The 16,202-nt window shown below is 42.3% G+C and overlaps 1 protein-coding gene across 1 annotated transcript in view; it reads right to left on the reverse strand.

Moving 5' to 3' along the window:
• The window catches only part of LHCGR (luteinizing hormone/choriogonadotropin receptor), a 63,566-nt gene extending 47,370 nt beyond the window's left edge, over positions 1–16,196 (reverse strand). Inside the window, exon 1 of the mRNA XM_011981593.1 lies at positions 16,166–16,196. The gene's annotated coding sequence lies outside the window, so the exon portion shown is untranslated. The remainder of the gene's footprint in view (positions 1–16,165) is intronic.
• Between the last annotated feature and the right edge of the window lie 6 nt (positions 16,197–16,202).

Consider the following 16,202-nt stretch of genomic DNA (forward strand, 5'->3'; position numbering starts at 1 on the left):
GCAAAGCAGTTTACCAGCCATACCTCCCTAGGTGCTAATGGAGAGGAATTTCAGAAATTTCATTTCAGAAAAATGTTTTCACTCAATAATCTCTTAGAAATGATATAACCTAGAGAAAGTAATCCAACTTTGGTCTCTGATTCTATTCCCAAAGACATTCTCACCAAGGACATTGTTTAACACCTAAACTTATTTAACAGAGGATCCTAGAAGAACAGGGACAGTGTGGGGAGAAATCTTCTTTTGGTGGCATATTTGCTTCCTGTATTTCTTCTAGAATCATGTTCGCTTGGCTTCCTGATTAAAAACACAGTTTTATTGCTCTCTGCACTGCCAAACCAATAAATTTCCAGAAGAGAAAGCTGTATTCCACTGTACCCCTTGCAGCATCAATAAAACTGACAGCCAAATTCTGATTCCAGCATCTTTATTGCTGGGGATAATGCAGTGTGGAACATATTTTGGAGAGTGTTTACATAAAAGCTTCAACAGAACCCTTCAGAGCTGTTTATTCACGCACATGGAGCCCAGAAGCTGGAGTCTCTCAGCAGGCAGCCTCCTCCTCCAAATGGGGGCATGGTGTGACTCCCAGAGGAGCAGTTTGGTTCAGATTTGACCAGGGAGGTTGCCTGAGCTTTTGATTGATGTAGGGAGGAGGGATGAGGAGCAAAGGTCAGACAGAAGTGCAAGAAGCTGTAGATCATGCAATGGCAGTCTCCAGTGGCTACAGAAGCAGCCCTGGTGCAAGCTGAAATTTTGCAGAGTTGATGTTGATGCTGCAGAGCAGGAAGGGCAGCAGTGGGGAGAGTGAAACTAGAGCCTCCTCTAAAAAGAGACACCAAGTGAACAGCAGGAGACTTTGTTGATGTGGTTGGGTCAAGAAAGAGTCCAGGGAATGGGGAGAGAGGTAGGGTTAGGCAGGTGCACTGTGCTTTTCACAACAGATGTGTTCCCATGAGGCAACACAGACAATGTGGTCCTGTGAATCCAAAACCATTTTCCCTACTGACTTATATTTTTTATTTCAGAAATGTCACATCTTCATTTCTGATTCGTCGTTGATTGGTAGCAGTTCCTAAACATTCAAGTGTCTGTCTCCAGAATTTATTAATAAAGTTTATGATTTGTTAATAACTGTTTGAATGTACTCCCTTTGAAGGTGCCCCACTCTCTAATGGATGCATCTATGATTCTTTCCATGATGCCAGAAACTTTTAGCAATGTGAACAATGATCTTAATAACCCTGCAATTCCACTCCTGTATACATACATTGAGAAAAATTCTCAAACTGATACTTAAAGGAATCTTTTACAAACGTTTTCTTCACAGCATTGTGGCATCAGGGGATTGGAGGCAACCTGGGTGTCCATTACTAGGTGAGGGAGTAGATAAAATTTGGACAGTGCACACCTAACTGAATAGGAGAGCATGTAGAAGTGAGAGTCTAAAGGCACACAGAGTAGCATGGGTGGATCTTCAAATCATGGGACTGAGAGAAACAAGAAATTACTGAGATATAATATACTGTTTGCAGAATTAAAATATATGTACACCAAACACTAGACATTAACCTCCTCCTGCACATGAACATATGCTAGGATTGTTATCTAAGGCGAGTTGAGAGGAACAGAAGTGGGAGAAGGAGATAAAATAAATAACTAAAAACAGAGAGGGACTTTGAATGGACTAGTGATAATGTTACTTAAATGAAGAAATATGACCAACTTAACCCTCTGTACTAGAGAGACAAATGGAAAATAGAAAGTTCTATTTTGACATATTGACTGCCTGCTTGCTTACCTTTCTTCCTCCTCCTTCCTCTCTCCCTTCTTCTCTCCTTCCTTTCCTTTCCTTCATTTTTTTTTTGAAGTTAGGCGTACTTGTATTCCAGTAGTTTTGTGAACTATTGTGGAAAGGTCTAGTCAGTATCATTTGATACAGAGCAGAAGCCAAGGAGAACTGAGGGCAAAAATGCCTAAGGCAAGGACAGTTCAGCGGCTCTGCTCTCCAGGGTCAAAAGAGGAATGAAAGCTATGCATAAAGCAAAGAAAATAAAGGAAGGACAGAGCCCTTTCCGTCTCAGCAAAAGAGGGTGACACACCACAACTATGCACCTCAGATGGGTGGTAAAGAATTAGGGTTACTGGGCAAATATGAGGTTAAACTTGCAGGGTGGAGAGTTCTCTCTTGAAAGGTGAGATGGCTGTGCAAAAATATGGCTGTGGAACTATGCAGCTACTTAAATTTATTATATTTTCACAGTCTTTTTTGCAGTTTAGAACTTTTGTTTTTAAATAATTTGATGATGCAACGCAGGTGGCACCTTGCCCGAGCGCCTTTGCCACAGATGTTGAAACAAATGCTTCAATTGGATTACAAAGGCTGCATTCGCTTCATCAGCTTGGAGCCTCCATCTACTCATTAATCCCATCTGCAGGTCCCCAGCCCTTCTAGTTGTGGGTTAAAGTTGAAATTGAAGCAGTCTGTACTCCTTAGGGCTGGAATTGAGTCATTCACCCTAGTGCTGGGATCTTGTGATTGGTCATGACTCTGGCGAGGATTGTGCATGGTCTAAACTGGACCCAATAATATTAATATTTGGAGGGCAGGAGTGCACCTGCAGTGCCTCCCCACATGCTATGCTGTTGTTTGTTTTTTTCTTGATTTCTTATCCTGCAGCTTGCTTAGTCTCCCCAGAATCCATCTAGGAGTAGGGCTTCTCTTAGTTCCTGCCTTCTCTTCTCAATCACCAGATCCTGATCCCTGTGTCTCTACCCCTTAGGGGACACCGCTGCCCTAGACCAGTTCCTGGTTGCTCTCTGGTTAGGATCAAGCTAGTATCTCTTACTGCTTCATTCTAACTTTCAAACTGGGTCCCTTGGCACAGATGGTGACCCTGTGTTGTGACTACCCAGTAGAGTTGGGTTACTTTCTGTAGTGGATACTGTGGTGGGCTACCCAAATCACTCTTTAGTACGGAGGCACCAATTTCACCAACTGCTAGGAAAGAGTGGGTGGCTGAAACTCTCAGCTGAGTTGCTGTCCTAGAATTATGCTCACAGACTGATGTGTTTTGTGTCTGTGTCCACCCAAATCTCGTGTCAAATTGTAATTCCCAGTGTTGGAGGTAGGGCCTGGTGGGAGGCAATTGGATCATGGGGCAGATTTCCCCTTTGCTGCTGCTCTTATGATGCTGAGTGAGTTATCATGAGATCTGGTTGTTTAAAAGTGTGTAGCATCTCTCGTCTTTCTCTTCCTCCTGCTCTGGCTACGTGAAAATGTGCTTGCTTCCCCTTTGCCTTCTGCCATGATCGTAAGTTTCCTGAGGCTTCCCTAGCCATGCTCCCTGTACAGCCTGCAGAACTGTGAGCCAATGAAACCTGTTTTCTTTTTATTTTATTATTTATTTATTTATTTTATTATTATACTTTTAGGTTCTAGGGTACATGTGCACAATGTGCAGGTTTATTACATAGGTATACTTGTGCCATGTTGGTGTGCTGCACCCATCAACTCATCAGAACCCATCAACTCGTCATTTACATCAGGTATAACTTCCAATGCCATCCCTCTCCCCTCCGCCCTCCCCATAATAGGCCCCGGTGTGTGATGTTCCCCTTCCTGAGTCCAAGTGACCTGTTTTCTTTTTAAATTACCCAGTCTTGGGTATTTCTTTATAGCAGTGTGAGAATGGACCAATACACAGACCAAGATTGCTACCTTACCCAGGATTATGTCTTCTCTTTTGGGTAGCCCTCACCCAATGACTGGACAATGTATAGAATAAAGGCCCAGCCCCCTTGCCTCCAGGTGGGACTACTCAGAAGGACCATCCTGTCTTTAGAGCTTCTTCCTGTCAATTCTTACCTGAGCCCTGACTTGATCCCCTTCCCAGCCAAATCCAATTGCCAAGCACTCAGTGCAGCTGTGTCAGAGTCCAGTGACAGGAAAATTTACAGCATCCAGATAAATCTAGTTACCTTAAAGAAGATAATGCCACCTTATCATGTCCTCCTTAGTGGTTTCTAATGTCTCCTGGGTACCCAGGATTGGGGCTTGGGCCCCCTCTTCTTTTTTCTTTTGAGTTTAATAACACAGATGGCCTTGGAAGGAGCCAATTTGTTGAGTTTAATTTTTGTTAACTAATCCTCAAAGTAATGTTACCTGGAGAGCTTCTATCAGGAGGGCTCTAGTGTCCCCCTTTAAGAAAACAGAAGATTTGTTTTGTATGTTATATGTATTAAAAATTTTAAAAAATCTGGAAATCCTTGCTTATAAAGACCTATCAATTGGGAGACATATGCACTATCAAAGATTTCTTTGTTCTATAGAAGGATTTACTGCAGGGTTACTTTAAATAGCAAACTCTCTGGGTGATTGGAAAATAGAGTTCAATTGACACACTCTCTCTTTTTAAGGACAGGTACTGCATAAAGCAAATTATAACTGTAGGTTTCTCACCTCCCCTTGGTTTTTCAGAGCTTGAGTACAAGGTGTTTCCCAGGGCAGGGTGGCCTTCTGAGGCCCTCAAGCTGAGGAGGTGCAAAGGGAGAGAAGAGCCAGGGAAGAAATACAGCACCAATCTGGAGTCCCCAAAGACTGTATAGGGTCTTTGGTCACTTGCCAGAGCTTTTACTTTTCCTTCTGCCCAACACATGGCAGAAGTGAAATGTTTTTATTCACTACCTTCTAATTGTTTTTAAAATTGCCAACTATATTATTGATTTAAGAAAGCTACAAACATCAATTCATTTTCCAGATAATGAGTTTATTGCTAGAGCTACATGCTGAATTCTAAAACACTACAAAAATCCGATGAAGGGAAAAAAGAGAGAAATCAGAGACAGTTAAAGCTTTTTTGCCTAATGAACTTGTTGAAATGGGAGGAAGTTTATTTATTTAAATTCAAAAGAATTTGGTGTTTTTGTATTTATTAAGATCTTGCTCTACACTTAACAGTGTCTTAAGAAGTTCCGTGTTCTTTTCAAAGCTGCTCACAATTGTAATAAACTTGCTTTCATCTTAGAATAAAATAAAAATAGCTTTCCTCTTTTCAAATGATTTTAAATCTCTGAGCTTTCAAAGACATCAGTCTATTTGGTGGCTTCAGTATAGGGAATGTCTTCACTTTTGGCCTATTGTCTTCAGCATTTACCTAGAGGGAGCTGAGGCTTCAATATTAACTGAAATATGAAGTCAGTATAGTTGAACATCCAGTATGTTAAGCTTTACACCAGAAAACTTTGGAACAGGCTTTAAAAATACATCCAGGTGGTTTTGATTATTGTTGACTGCTCCCTGCAGTTATTGTATTAGGCTCAAGGAGTCAGAGTGAAAGGGCTGCTTACAAGTCATTTGGTCCAACCCTTCACTTTACAGAGAAACAATCTTAACTTAGGAAAAGGGAAATGACTTTTTTGAAACCACATGGCAATTCAGAGGCAGATCTGGACTAAAGCATTGGTTTCTTCCTTCCTGGTTTGGTGCTGTTGTCCTCCAACAATCAAGTCACATCAGTACTGTTCATTTGGATGTTTGTTGATACACTCTACTACATGACCCTCTGTTTTTTGTTTGAAAACTTAGCCTCCTGAAAAGAGCCATCAGCTTCTTGAGGACATAGCTCAGTTTCAAGATGCAGCTCAAATCCCTGCTTCTCCATGAAGCTTTGGAGCCTACTAGAATTATTTTTCTCTTCCTCTATCCTCCTCTACACTTAATTACTATACTGTTTTTTTTCCTTCAATATTATTTGAGAATTTACCAGATGCCATGCGCAAACATTTCTGCTGTTCTCCCATTGAACACCCAGTCTCTGGTAGATTCTACTTTTCACATTTTCTCTTGCTTCCAGCCCCTTTATTCCTTACCCACTGCTACTTTTTTGGCCATTCTTTTCTCCACCTGGACTATTCTAGAGTCCCCTAATTAGTTTCCTCTCACTCCATCGTTGCTTTCCCCTGACCAATCTAGATTACTCTTCCTGACAACTCCTACTATGTCATTCTCATGTCAAACAGCTTCTGTGCCTCCTCCTTGGCCAACCTGTCTACAAATGAGCCTTGCATTCAAGACTCAATCTTTATTCACCAGTTGTATCACCCACTCTTGCCCTCATGTAACGAACACACTAGACTTGAACTGTCTCATATGGCAGCCATTAACCATATGTGGCCACTGGGCAGTTGAAACATAGGCCAGTCTGAATTGAGATGAGCTGTAAGTATAAAATGAATACCAGGTTTTGAAGACTTGGTAAGAAAAAAGAATATAAAATATCTCGGTAATTTTTGTATTGATAGCATATTGAAATGAGAATATTTTGTACATACTAGACTAAATGAAATGTTCTATTAAAGTTAATTTCACATTTTGAAAACTCTTTAAATGTGGGCACTAGAGAACTGAAAATTACTTGTGTGATTCACATTATGTTTCTACTGAATAGCACCTCCCTAGACAAATCAAACTATTTGTACTTCCTGAACTTGACTCACACTTTCCTGATGTCATTCACAGTTCCTACTGTTTGGCACATCTCCCTTCTCTGCTGGTCAAATTCTACCCTGGATTAAGGGTCCATCTCAGGCACTTTATACTCTATGGAATGGGTCTTCATCACCAGTGGCACTTGCTTTCTTTCTTGAAGTCACATAGTGTGGTAGTTAAGAGTGCACACTCTGGAGCCAGCCTGAGTTCAAATCAAAATTTCATTCCACATCTTTAAAATATGTATAATTTAAAAAATCTATGTTTACATGATACTAATATAGCATGCAGTACAAGGTAAGGACTCAATAAGTATTTTTATTAATAACTCACAGCTGCTTACTGTGAACGATTTAGGCCACCTAGGCTATATTTAATGACATCTCTATTTCCTTGGCAGGGAGTAGGGGTGGGTAGGTTCTGGATTTTGGAATTGCTTCTTCTGTTTGTCATGGGTCAGTCACCTTTAAGTCTATAGCATGCTTATGGCTTGTTCCTAAATCTTGACTTTCCTCTGATTAGGACAACTGAGAGGGAGAATAAATATTCTCAATTGGTACCTTTCTTTTGGGCTCAGATATCTCTTTTAGGCTTCATCTGATAGCCTTTTTAAGATGTGATAAAGAACAACCTTCCAATAAATATTTCAACTCTAGAGAGCCACTCTGCAGATTTGGCATTTGAGCATTGATTGTTTTAATGTTCAGTCAGTTGAAACTTTCCCATTGGAGAGTGCAATTTGAGTGACTCTCCTCTAAGACAGTCATTCCAGAGCACCCAAGAAGGTGTGAGGAGTTTATGTCTTATCATGTAAACCAAGATGTTAAGAAGATTCCTGGATAATGGATTTTTCAAGTCATTTGTACAACAAGTAAATTAAAAATATAAAGCCTTAGAGGAAAATGGTAAGCATATCTAAGCCCTTACTCAAAACCCATTTAAAGTTTTCTAAAGAAACAAAGCAAAATAACCTAATCTCTATCTCCTTGAACTAGAATTTGTCTAGCAATAATATAACATGACAAGAATAACTCTGGTAAATAAAACTACGTGTTGGATTCTCCCTGGGGAATGTCTGCATCACCTGTAATAATTTCTTGAAAATATTTTTCAGAAGCAGAGAATATTATGTTGTCAAGGCAGTGACATTGCAGATATGCTTCAGGAAGCTCATTAAAAGCTTCTCTTTCTCAACACTTAAAAACTTTTTTTTAAGTAAATGTGTAAAAGCTGGTTGAAACTGATATACTACGTACTTTTATTTATTATTATTTTTTCTTATTTTTTCTTTCTTTTTATGAGGCAGAGTCTCGCTCTGTTGCTGAGGCTGGAGTACAGTGGTGCAATCTCGGCTCACTGCAACCTCTGCCTCCCAGTTCAAGGGATTCTCCTGCCTCAGCCTCTCAAGTAGCTGGGACTACAGGCATGAGCCACCACGGCGGGCTAATGTTTTGGTATTTTTTAGTACAGACAAGGTTTCACCGTGTTGGCCAGGCTGGTCTCAAACTCCTGACCTCAAGTGGTCCATCTGCCTCAGCCTCCCGAAGAGTTGGGATTACAGGCGTGAGCTACTGTGCCTAGAATGGGTTTGAAGTGCCTGAAATTACTGGCATGTGTGCCTTCACTTTTTACTAGCTCGTCCCCTCTGGTAGCCACCATTATGAGGTTGCCTGTATCAAAAATGCCCCCTTCTCTGGAAGTGCCTCAGAGCTGGTCGCATTATGGTGGAAGAATCTTGCTGGCTGAGCAGATTGATTCTATACTGAATGTGTCTGGGTCAGTCAGATTCTCCTTTTGGGAATTTGAAATTTATAGTAGAGGGACAGAGAGGAGTCGTTTTTGGAACTGACTCCTTGTAAATCTAGGGAGAAGCTCCCTGAGCTCCTTTTGCTAAGATGCCAGATATTATCCTTACATCTTCACAGCATACTTCTACCTCCTTATCCTTCTATTAAGTTAATCTCTTATGATTAAAATGTTCAGAATTGATATCTAGTGCATGCAAATGAAAAAAGACTTACCCAGAGCCCCACCCAAGGTTTCCAGGGTGAAGTAATCCACTATTCTCTGGACAGCCCATAACACAGGGCATATGCTGGTGCTCAGTGAGAGGACCAAAGGCTTTAAATAGTGATTCCTCAGTGGCCTCTCTAAGCTGGCCAGAACTGAGCTTATGGGATAACCATGTTAGCCCAGCTGCCTCTATACAGAATGAGCCTTAGAGCACTACACAGTTCAAATGACACTTCCTCTGAGGCCTCTTTGTTACTCTGGCTAGAAGAGATGATTCTCTGCTCTGAACGCCTATCTTGTTTATAACCTTTATCTAGCATTTATCACGTTCTCCATTTCCCTGTAGTCATTAGAGAAGAAGATACCTCTTCTACATCTGGAAGACTATAAGCTCCTGGAGGGCAGAGATGGTGTCTTTGGATCCTGCATGCTATCTTATACATTTCAGTACGTAGTTCCGGAGTGGCCAACAAGTCTCACCTGAAGGCTTTCTGTGTGTCCAGTCTGAGGCTTAGGGATGGGGAAAGAGGGGAGGAAAAGATCCAGAATGGGTTTGGATGCTCTAGCTGGGCAGACACAACCAAAAACAGCCTATAATCAGGTATTAGGAGGTATGTGTCAGAAGCAGCTCAGTCTGGGCTGAAAAGGCCAGAAATTAGATTTAAGGCAATAATAAGCTCTGCTATTTTGGGATTCTAATGTATTCACTTTCCAGGTTGAGAAGACCTAGTAGGTCATTTTCTCTAATTAACACCTCCTAGGAACAAAACTGTTCCATCAGGCTTGCCCCTTGGATGATAGATATTTACTTTTCAACCTCACATATGGGCTGTGGGTTTTTTAGTCTTCTCTGCATTATCAGATTATTACAGTAATACCTTGTAACTATGTGAAAACTTTATTTCCATACTTTTGGCTTTTTTTGTCTCATTTATCTTCACTATATCTGGCCCCACTCAGGGACAGGAATCTTCACGTTCCTTTTACAGACAGCAAAGAGATTTTATCATTGAGTCAATACCTACAGCGCAAATTAGGCAAAGGAGACCTGGTGCTAGAACCCAGTTCTGCCCAGTCTGTCCTGTTGATCAGTTTGAATAATTCGGGGACTGCATTGGACCCCACCCTGTCACACCAGAGCATCCCCACCTCAGTGGGCTCAGAAATGCTGTCTGCTGCTACTCATGAGGTGCAATTAGGAACCCAGGAGTAGCGTAACCTCATTACATCAGAGTCAAGGACAAATGTAACAGCAGCAAGGGATTAAATCTTCATGCTGAAAATTGAGTTTTATTTATAAATTGTACTTTTCTGAATGTGGCTGAGGCGGCATTAAGGAGCTGAGGTTCAGGGCCACATAGAGAGCAGCTGTGAGTGGTTTGCCGGGAGGTGGTGTCACCTCCCAGTGAGGCAGAAGCTAGGAGTAAATGAGGACCCTGTGGAGAAGCAGCTAGAAGCTGCCCACCAAGTCAGAAAGCCCACCTGCCTGGTGGGAGGGATTATTTTAATTCCCTTCATAAGAAAAAAAAGCTGGGTGGGAATTTGCTAAAATCTGCATTAAGTATGATTTTTCTGCAGCCAAGGGGAGCTGCCGGAACAAAGCACATATGCTCCCATGGAGCCAGCCCTCTCGGCTGTGGAAGTGAGCAGCAGGGCTTCTCTTCACCACTGTGACTCAACTGGCTTTAAAACCTCAAGTGTAAGATCAGAGTTACACATGGCCAAGACACCATTTGGTGCAGCCACTCTGGGAGATTATATTTTGGAAAGAGACCTTTGTTGCCTCATTTCAAGACATGAAAAGAAGCCAACTGAGGGGCTTAGGAGGAAGATAGAGGTGGGCAAAAGAGCAGAACTGGAGCCCTGAATTAATCTGATTTACTGCTTTTGAAATACAAAAAAATGAAGAAAAATCGCAAGGAATTGTTGCTCTCCAAGGAGGAAGCTGGGTCCAATGCCAAAGGGATCTGTGTGTGAACCTTTTGGCTCTACACTTGCGTTGAGATTTTGGGAACTCTGTTGCTTGTTTTTTAGTCTTGCTAGTGGCTATCATTCACTTTCCCCAACAGGGTGGTTTTTAAACAAATAAAATCTAGTCCTTCCTGAGCTTCTCCCGAGGAGTCTGTGTATCAGCAAGGTCAGGTTTAAGAGTTGCCTTGAAGGCATGGCTGGGAGAGCTGAGTCAGAACTAAGGTTCAAGATTAACCTCAACCTTGGGCCTTTGTTTCTTTAGGGGTGGTTGTGGTGGTGGTGGGGGTAGGCTAGGGAGGTAGGACATAAACTTTCTTAATTCTGAGAGTTTTTGGCTGGCCCAGATTTAGGAAAGCTGAGGGTAGGGCCAAGCTGTCTTACTTGCAAGAGTGTGGTAGTCTTCTTTCTGTCTGTGGATTCTTTCCTGGGGGCTGCTACCTTGTGTCCTACAACAGGAGCCCATCTGTCTCAATTCAGGCTGTCTTGGTGGTTTTTGTTTTTCAGTTTGTTTTTATTAAGGAATCTTGGGGCTGGGGATTGATTCTTCCCTACTGAGTGAGTCTAAAAAAATAAAATGGAAACAATCTAGATGGAATATACTAATATAGGTAAGCTTCAGGTCTTGCTTCCCTGAAGTTGATATGTCTGCTATTTCCCATTCAAACGATAGACTGGAAGCCTACAAATTCTATTATAGGACCTGGATGCTGAGATAAGACAAATAACTCCCTTCAGAACCTATAGCATTTTCTCACTTCCCCATTTTCTAAAATGGAGATTTTTAAAATAACATTTAGATGCAATACATGCTAGCTAATGTAGACATGCTTCTTTTTTGCACAAGTTAATTGTTCCTATTCAGCTATCTCAGTTTAATCATGAAACTCAGTAAACACTTTAATTATACTACATGTAAAATTCTGGGAACCCTGAGTTGAATGACACTTCTTCAGGTGGTTCTTACTCTAGCACGATGATTCAAAACCAAGGGGTGGGGAGTAATTGCCTCCTGCCCCCTCCAGGGGTCATTTGGCAAATGTCTAGAGATACTTTTGGTTGTCACAATTTGGGAGGGCAGTGCTTCTGGCCAGGGATGCTGGAAAACGTTCTACAAGGTACAAAACAGCTCCCATAACAAAGAATTATCTGGCCCCAATTGTCAATATTGCTAAGATTTGGAAACCTGCTCTGACAGAAGAGGCACATGTTGAACAAATGGTTGCATTTTGGTGGGATATGTACAAAAATGTATGTAAGCCCAGGATATTGAAGTGAGTCTGTGGATGGGGAAGCTGGAGGTGGAGTGGGGGTGGGGCAGTGGGCATCAGGGAAGGCTTCATGGAGAAGTGACTCCTAATCATGGTTTTTATTTAATGCCTTTGCCACAAATCATCAAATAATGACTTTCACTGAAAGCTTATTAGTCAAGATTGGGAATTTTTTTTCTTTTTGCACAACCTCTGAGTAATCAAAGCTCCCAACTTTATGTCTTCTCTTGAGAAATATTTCCTCCCCAAAGCCTGGGAAGAATTTATTCAACCTTGTTCCTTGGTTCTCAGCAAGGAATCTGTAGTCGACTTTAACCTATGGTTCTTCCACCAGGACCCCTCTTTCCTTCTTCACACTTCAGCTTCTTAACACTTGGCCCATGAAGCCTTCCCTTGGAGCCTTCACAGTGATTAATTCATTCTGTGAATTCCTTAGAGCCTCGTTGTCTCTCTCTACACCTATACCAATCTCTTGGGGCGGGGCGGTGTTTCCACTTAGATTGTGGGCTTCTCAAGGACAGGAACCACACCCTTCACATGTACATCCCTCTATGGCATTGAACACTGTTTTGGACCTGATTTACACTGCAAGTGGGAGGAAGAGGAAGACACTCAAGAAAGATGTCAGGAAACAGTAATGCTGGATTGATATGAACATTGTATTAGGTTGGTGCAAAAGTAATCACGGTTTTTGCCATTGAAAGAAATGGCAATTACTTTTGTACCAAGCCAATGTCTTGCCAAGGCCTCTGGATTATGTCTTGTATCAAAGTCTAAAAATTTAATTTCTGTTCGGTAGGTACAACATGCAAAAAAGAAATTGCCATAATTATTATTAGCATTTTCTTACTAACATATTTTTCAGAAGCTGTTTCCATATCAAGCAGATCAACCTTTCTGTTGTCATAGAGACAAAGATCTTTATATAACGATGGGCAAGGTGAGATTTTTTTCTTCTCCTCTTTCCAGTTGCCTAGAACTAATATGAAAGGAAAGGAAATTTTTTAAATCAATTTTTTCTTTCATTTTTTTCCCCAATTAAAATGAATGAAATGTGGGAGGTTATTTTTTGTATCACATTTTAGATTTTAAATACCTATGTTTTTCATAAAATATGGAAGGGGAGTAAAGATTTGAATGATGCCATTTTCAAAATTTGTAAGCAGTGGGCTTGCCAGTGATAAGCAGCTATAATCCATGTACCTTCTTTTTATTCTTCTTCTTAAACCAAATAGTGAACTTCGGATGGAGGTCTTAGAAGGTAAGGTTACTAGGACCCCAAATGACTAAAGCATAAACTAACATCTATTGAGGGACTGATGCTGAATCCTAAGGTGCTCTGCGGTACTTGCCTCCTCCAACCCTGAGAACTTGGAGTGCTCCCCTTCTCTCTGCAGAGGCAAAGTCTATTATAATGTAGTGCAAGACCACATCCTCTCCTCCTGGAAGACTTACCTCATAATTTAAGCTTTCTTTTTTTTTATGAACTGATAACTTGCCAATAGCAGTTTTCTGTCTCATAATTACTGTTTATCATTTCATGCATTCATCATCAAGAACAGAGGATTTCAGTATGAACCTGTCCACTTTTCCTGTCCTTTGTTTTAATATTGAGTTATTCCTTTACCCACGGTCTTCTTCCCTCAGGACTCAAAACTATCCTTATCCTTTCTAAGATTAATCTTTCCCCTCTGTTGTTAGACTGATGCTCTCCTCCTACCCCCACTGAGATCTGACTCTAACAATTAACATTCCTCCCTCGTTCCCTGTATCTTCAGTCTGCCCTCCATGGATTCCTTCCTGCAGTCCTCTTTGAGGAAAAATAAAAAACTTTCTTCAATTCTGCTTATTTTCCATCTGCCTCTGGGTTTAGGATTTTAGTTTTATGCCTTTTTGCAATAAATAGGTGTTATGCATGTTTTGGGGGGGGTGGGGAAGGGAAGTGTACGGCACAAAGACATTTAAAATATACTTTTTTGTCTCTAAGATGATACCCCCCTGGAGAGCTGTGCCTTGGTTCTCAAACTTTAGTATGCATCAGAATCACCTGAGGAGCTTGTTAACATGTAGCCTGCTGGACCCACCCCTGGAGTTTCTGATTCAGTAGGTTGGGGCTGGGGTCTGAGAATATGCAGTCTAACATTTCCCAGGTGATGTTCATACTGTTGGGCTAGGACCATACTTTGAGAAATATTGCCTTAAAGTAACAACCCTCCCTTTGCTTAACATGCACCTCTCTTGTCATATGGATGTTGGTGTCACTATGTTGTGCCAAAAGTTATCCTGTTTCAGCCTGCATAGGCTCAACCTCCACAGAGTGACAAGGGCATCTCTTGAAAGAGGAGGGCATCTCTCAACCATCTGGTGCTCAGGAAATGCAACCTTGTGAGGGTCACCACGCTTGGCTAAGGAGGCTAAATGACTGGCAGAGGATGTTCCTGGTGGTGGATGCTCAGGGTCTCTACCCCCAAACCTAGTCAGCCCTATCAAATATTTTTGAGGGGTTCTAGGATTCTTGAAACCCTGCTGAAAGGCAGCAGGAGAAAGTGGGATTTTTAAAAAAATTAACTTCAGCCTTTTCCTGGGAAGGGGGTCCCTTCCTGAGAACAGCACGTGGCAGCAGGAGCCCTTGAGAGATCTCACTGAAAAGCCAAATTGAAAAGGAACTGGGACTTGGCCCACCCATTCATGCCCCCAGTGGGAGTTCGTTGCTCAGTACTAAGAAATTGAGTGTGTGTTTGTGTGTGTGTGTGTGTGTTTTATTAAGAAAGCAGTAGTTTTTCTTACAAAGACGAGCAAATTTAAAAAGATAATTAATAGATAAAGTCCTGAATTGCTACTCAATAGTTGTGGGACCTTGAGCAAGTTATTCCATCTCTTTGGATCTCAGTTTCTTCTAATCTGTTTAATAAGTAGCAGGCAAGTGAGAAAGTCTATTCATAGTACGGTCATTCTTCAGAGCAACACGGCAGGCTTGTTGGGGATGGACCAGGGCTGGAACTTGGAAGGCCTATTCAATGGATTTGTGGATTGATTGAAATAAATTCTATCAGCATGGTCCATTCCTTCAGGGAATGGAGCTGACAAGATAATTAATGGAAACTAATTAATATAAACCCCTCAACCCTTAAACTGTATCTCTCAACCTCAGTTATTCCCAGTAGGCCTTTAACTTTTCCACAGGAAGAAGCCTGGCTTGGCAGGGAGGGTGAGTCTCCTCTATGAAAGGGGTCCCTGACAGACTCTTGGGGCTCAAAGGAAATGGCAGAGGGGGTGGTCTCCTTCCTTCCCCAGCACAGAATTCCATCATCTCTAATTGTTAGAACATGATCAAGACCGCTACCAGCCTTTTAGATACTCTTGTCTTTTGTCTTTTTTTCCTTTCTTTTTTCCTTTTCTCAGCTGTATTGAGATGTAAATCCTATACTATAGAATTTAAAGTGGACAATGCAGTGTTTTTTAATATGTTCACTTGCAACTGTCACTACAATCTAATTTTACAAAATTTTTATCAGCCCCCCACAAGCCCATACCCACTGATTAGTAGTCACCCACTGTCCCTCCCATCCGCCTCGCCAGCCCTGGCAACTACTAATCTACTTTCAGTTTATCTGGACATTTCATGTAAATAGGATTATAAAATATGTGGCACTTTTTTTCTAAATGGGAGAAAGGAGACCTGATGACACCCTGATAGACGAGTAGTGCTAAAGGTCCTCCTTCTCTTTTTTCCCTCATTCTTGTGGCAACAATAGCTTCCGCCTGCTTGCTGATGTATACAATCCTTCATTCAGGCCTGTGAGCGTGGAGGGGGTGCGCGGGTGCCAGCGGCAGGGCACAGGGCCTTTGGTCCGTTAGACCACGAGATTGAAGTTCAAGCACATCTGGGCACGGCGGAGCAGCGGCTTGTATGCTCACTAAGATGCCTGTGTGACCGCCAGCAGTCAGTTGACAGATGAGGTCACCCTTGGTCGTAGGGCCTGAGCACTCCATTCCTAGAGGACCACAGGGTGCCAGAGCCCACATTCACCTTCCCTGACGTGGCTGGCCCAAGGCTCAAAGGCCTGTAAGATTTCTCTGGCAGAGACCCCTGCTAGAGGAGTTGAGGAGCGTCACACCCATATTCCCTTCAAGCAGCGGCAGAGAGCAGGCCTTCTCCTGAGGCTCCCGAATAGTTCTACTCCCCCAGCCGCAGCCCCAAACAGGGGGAAAGAGCGGGGCTGGGCTCTCAGGGGCATGGGGTGGCAAAAACAACCACCAAGCTTTGGATTCTCATCACCCTAAAACGGGGAAATTGGATAGGGCACAGCGTCTTTCTCCAAGCTTCCAGGGAAAGAGGACCAAAGGAGTAGGGAGGGAAGATGGCATAGGCGATTGAGGGTCCTGTATCGAGGGGGCCGCGACGGCAGCGCTGTGTACTCACAGTCGAGTGAGACCGGCCGTCGGGCCGGGGCAGCGCA

The sequence above is a fragment of the Mandrillus leucophaeus genome, unplaced genomic scaffold (genome assembly GCF_000951045.1).
Source record: "Mandrillus leucophaeus isolate KB7577 unplaced genomic scaffold, Mleu.le_1.0 Scaffold229, whole genome shotgun sequence".
NCBI classification, from domain to species: Eukaryota; Metazoa; Chordata; class Mammalia; order Primates; family Cercopithecidae; genus Mandrillus; species Mandrillus leucophaeus.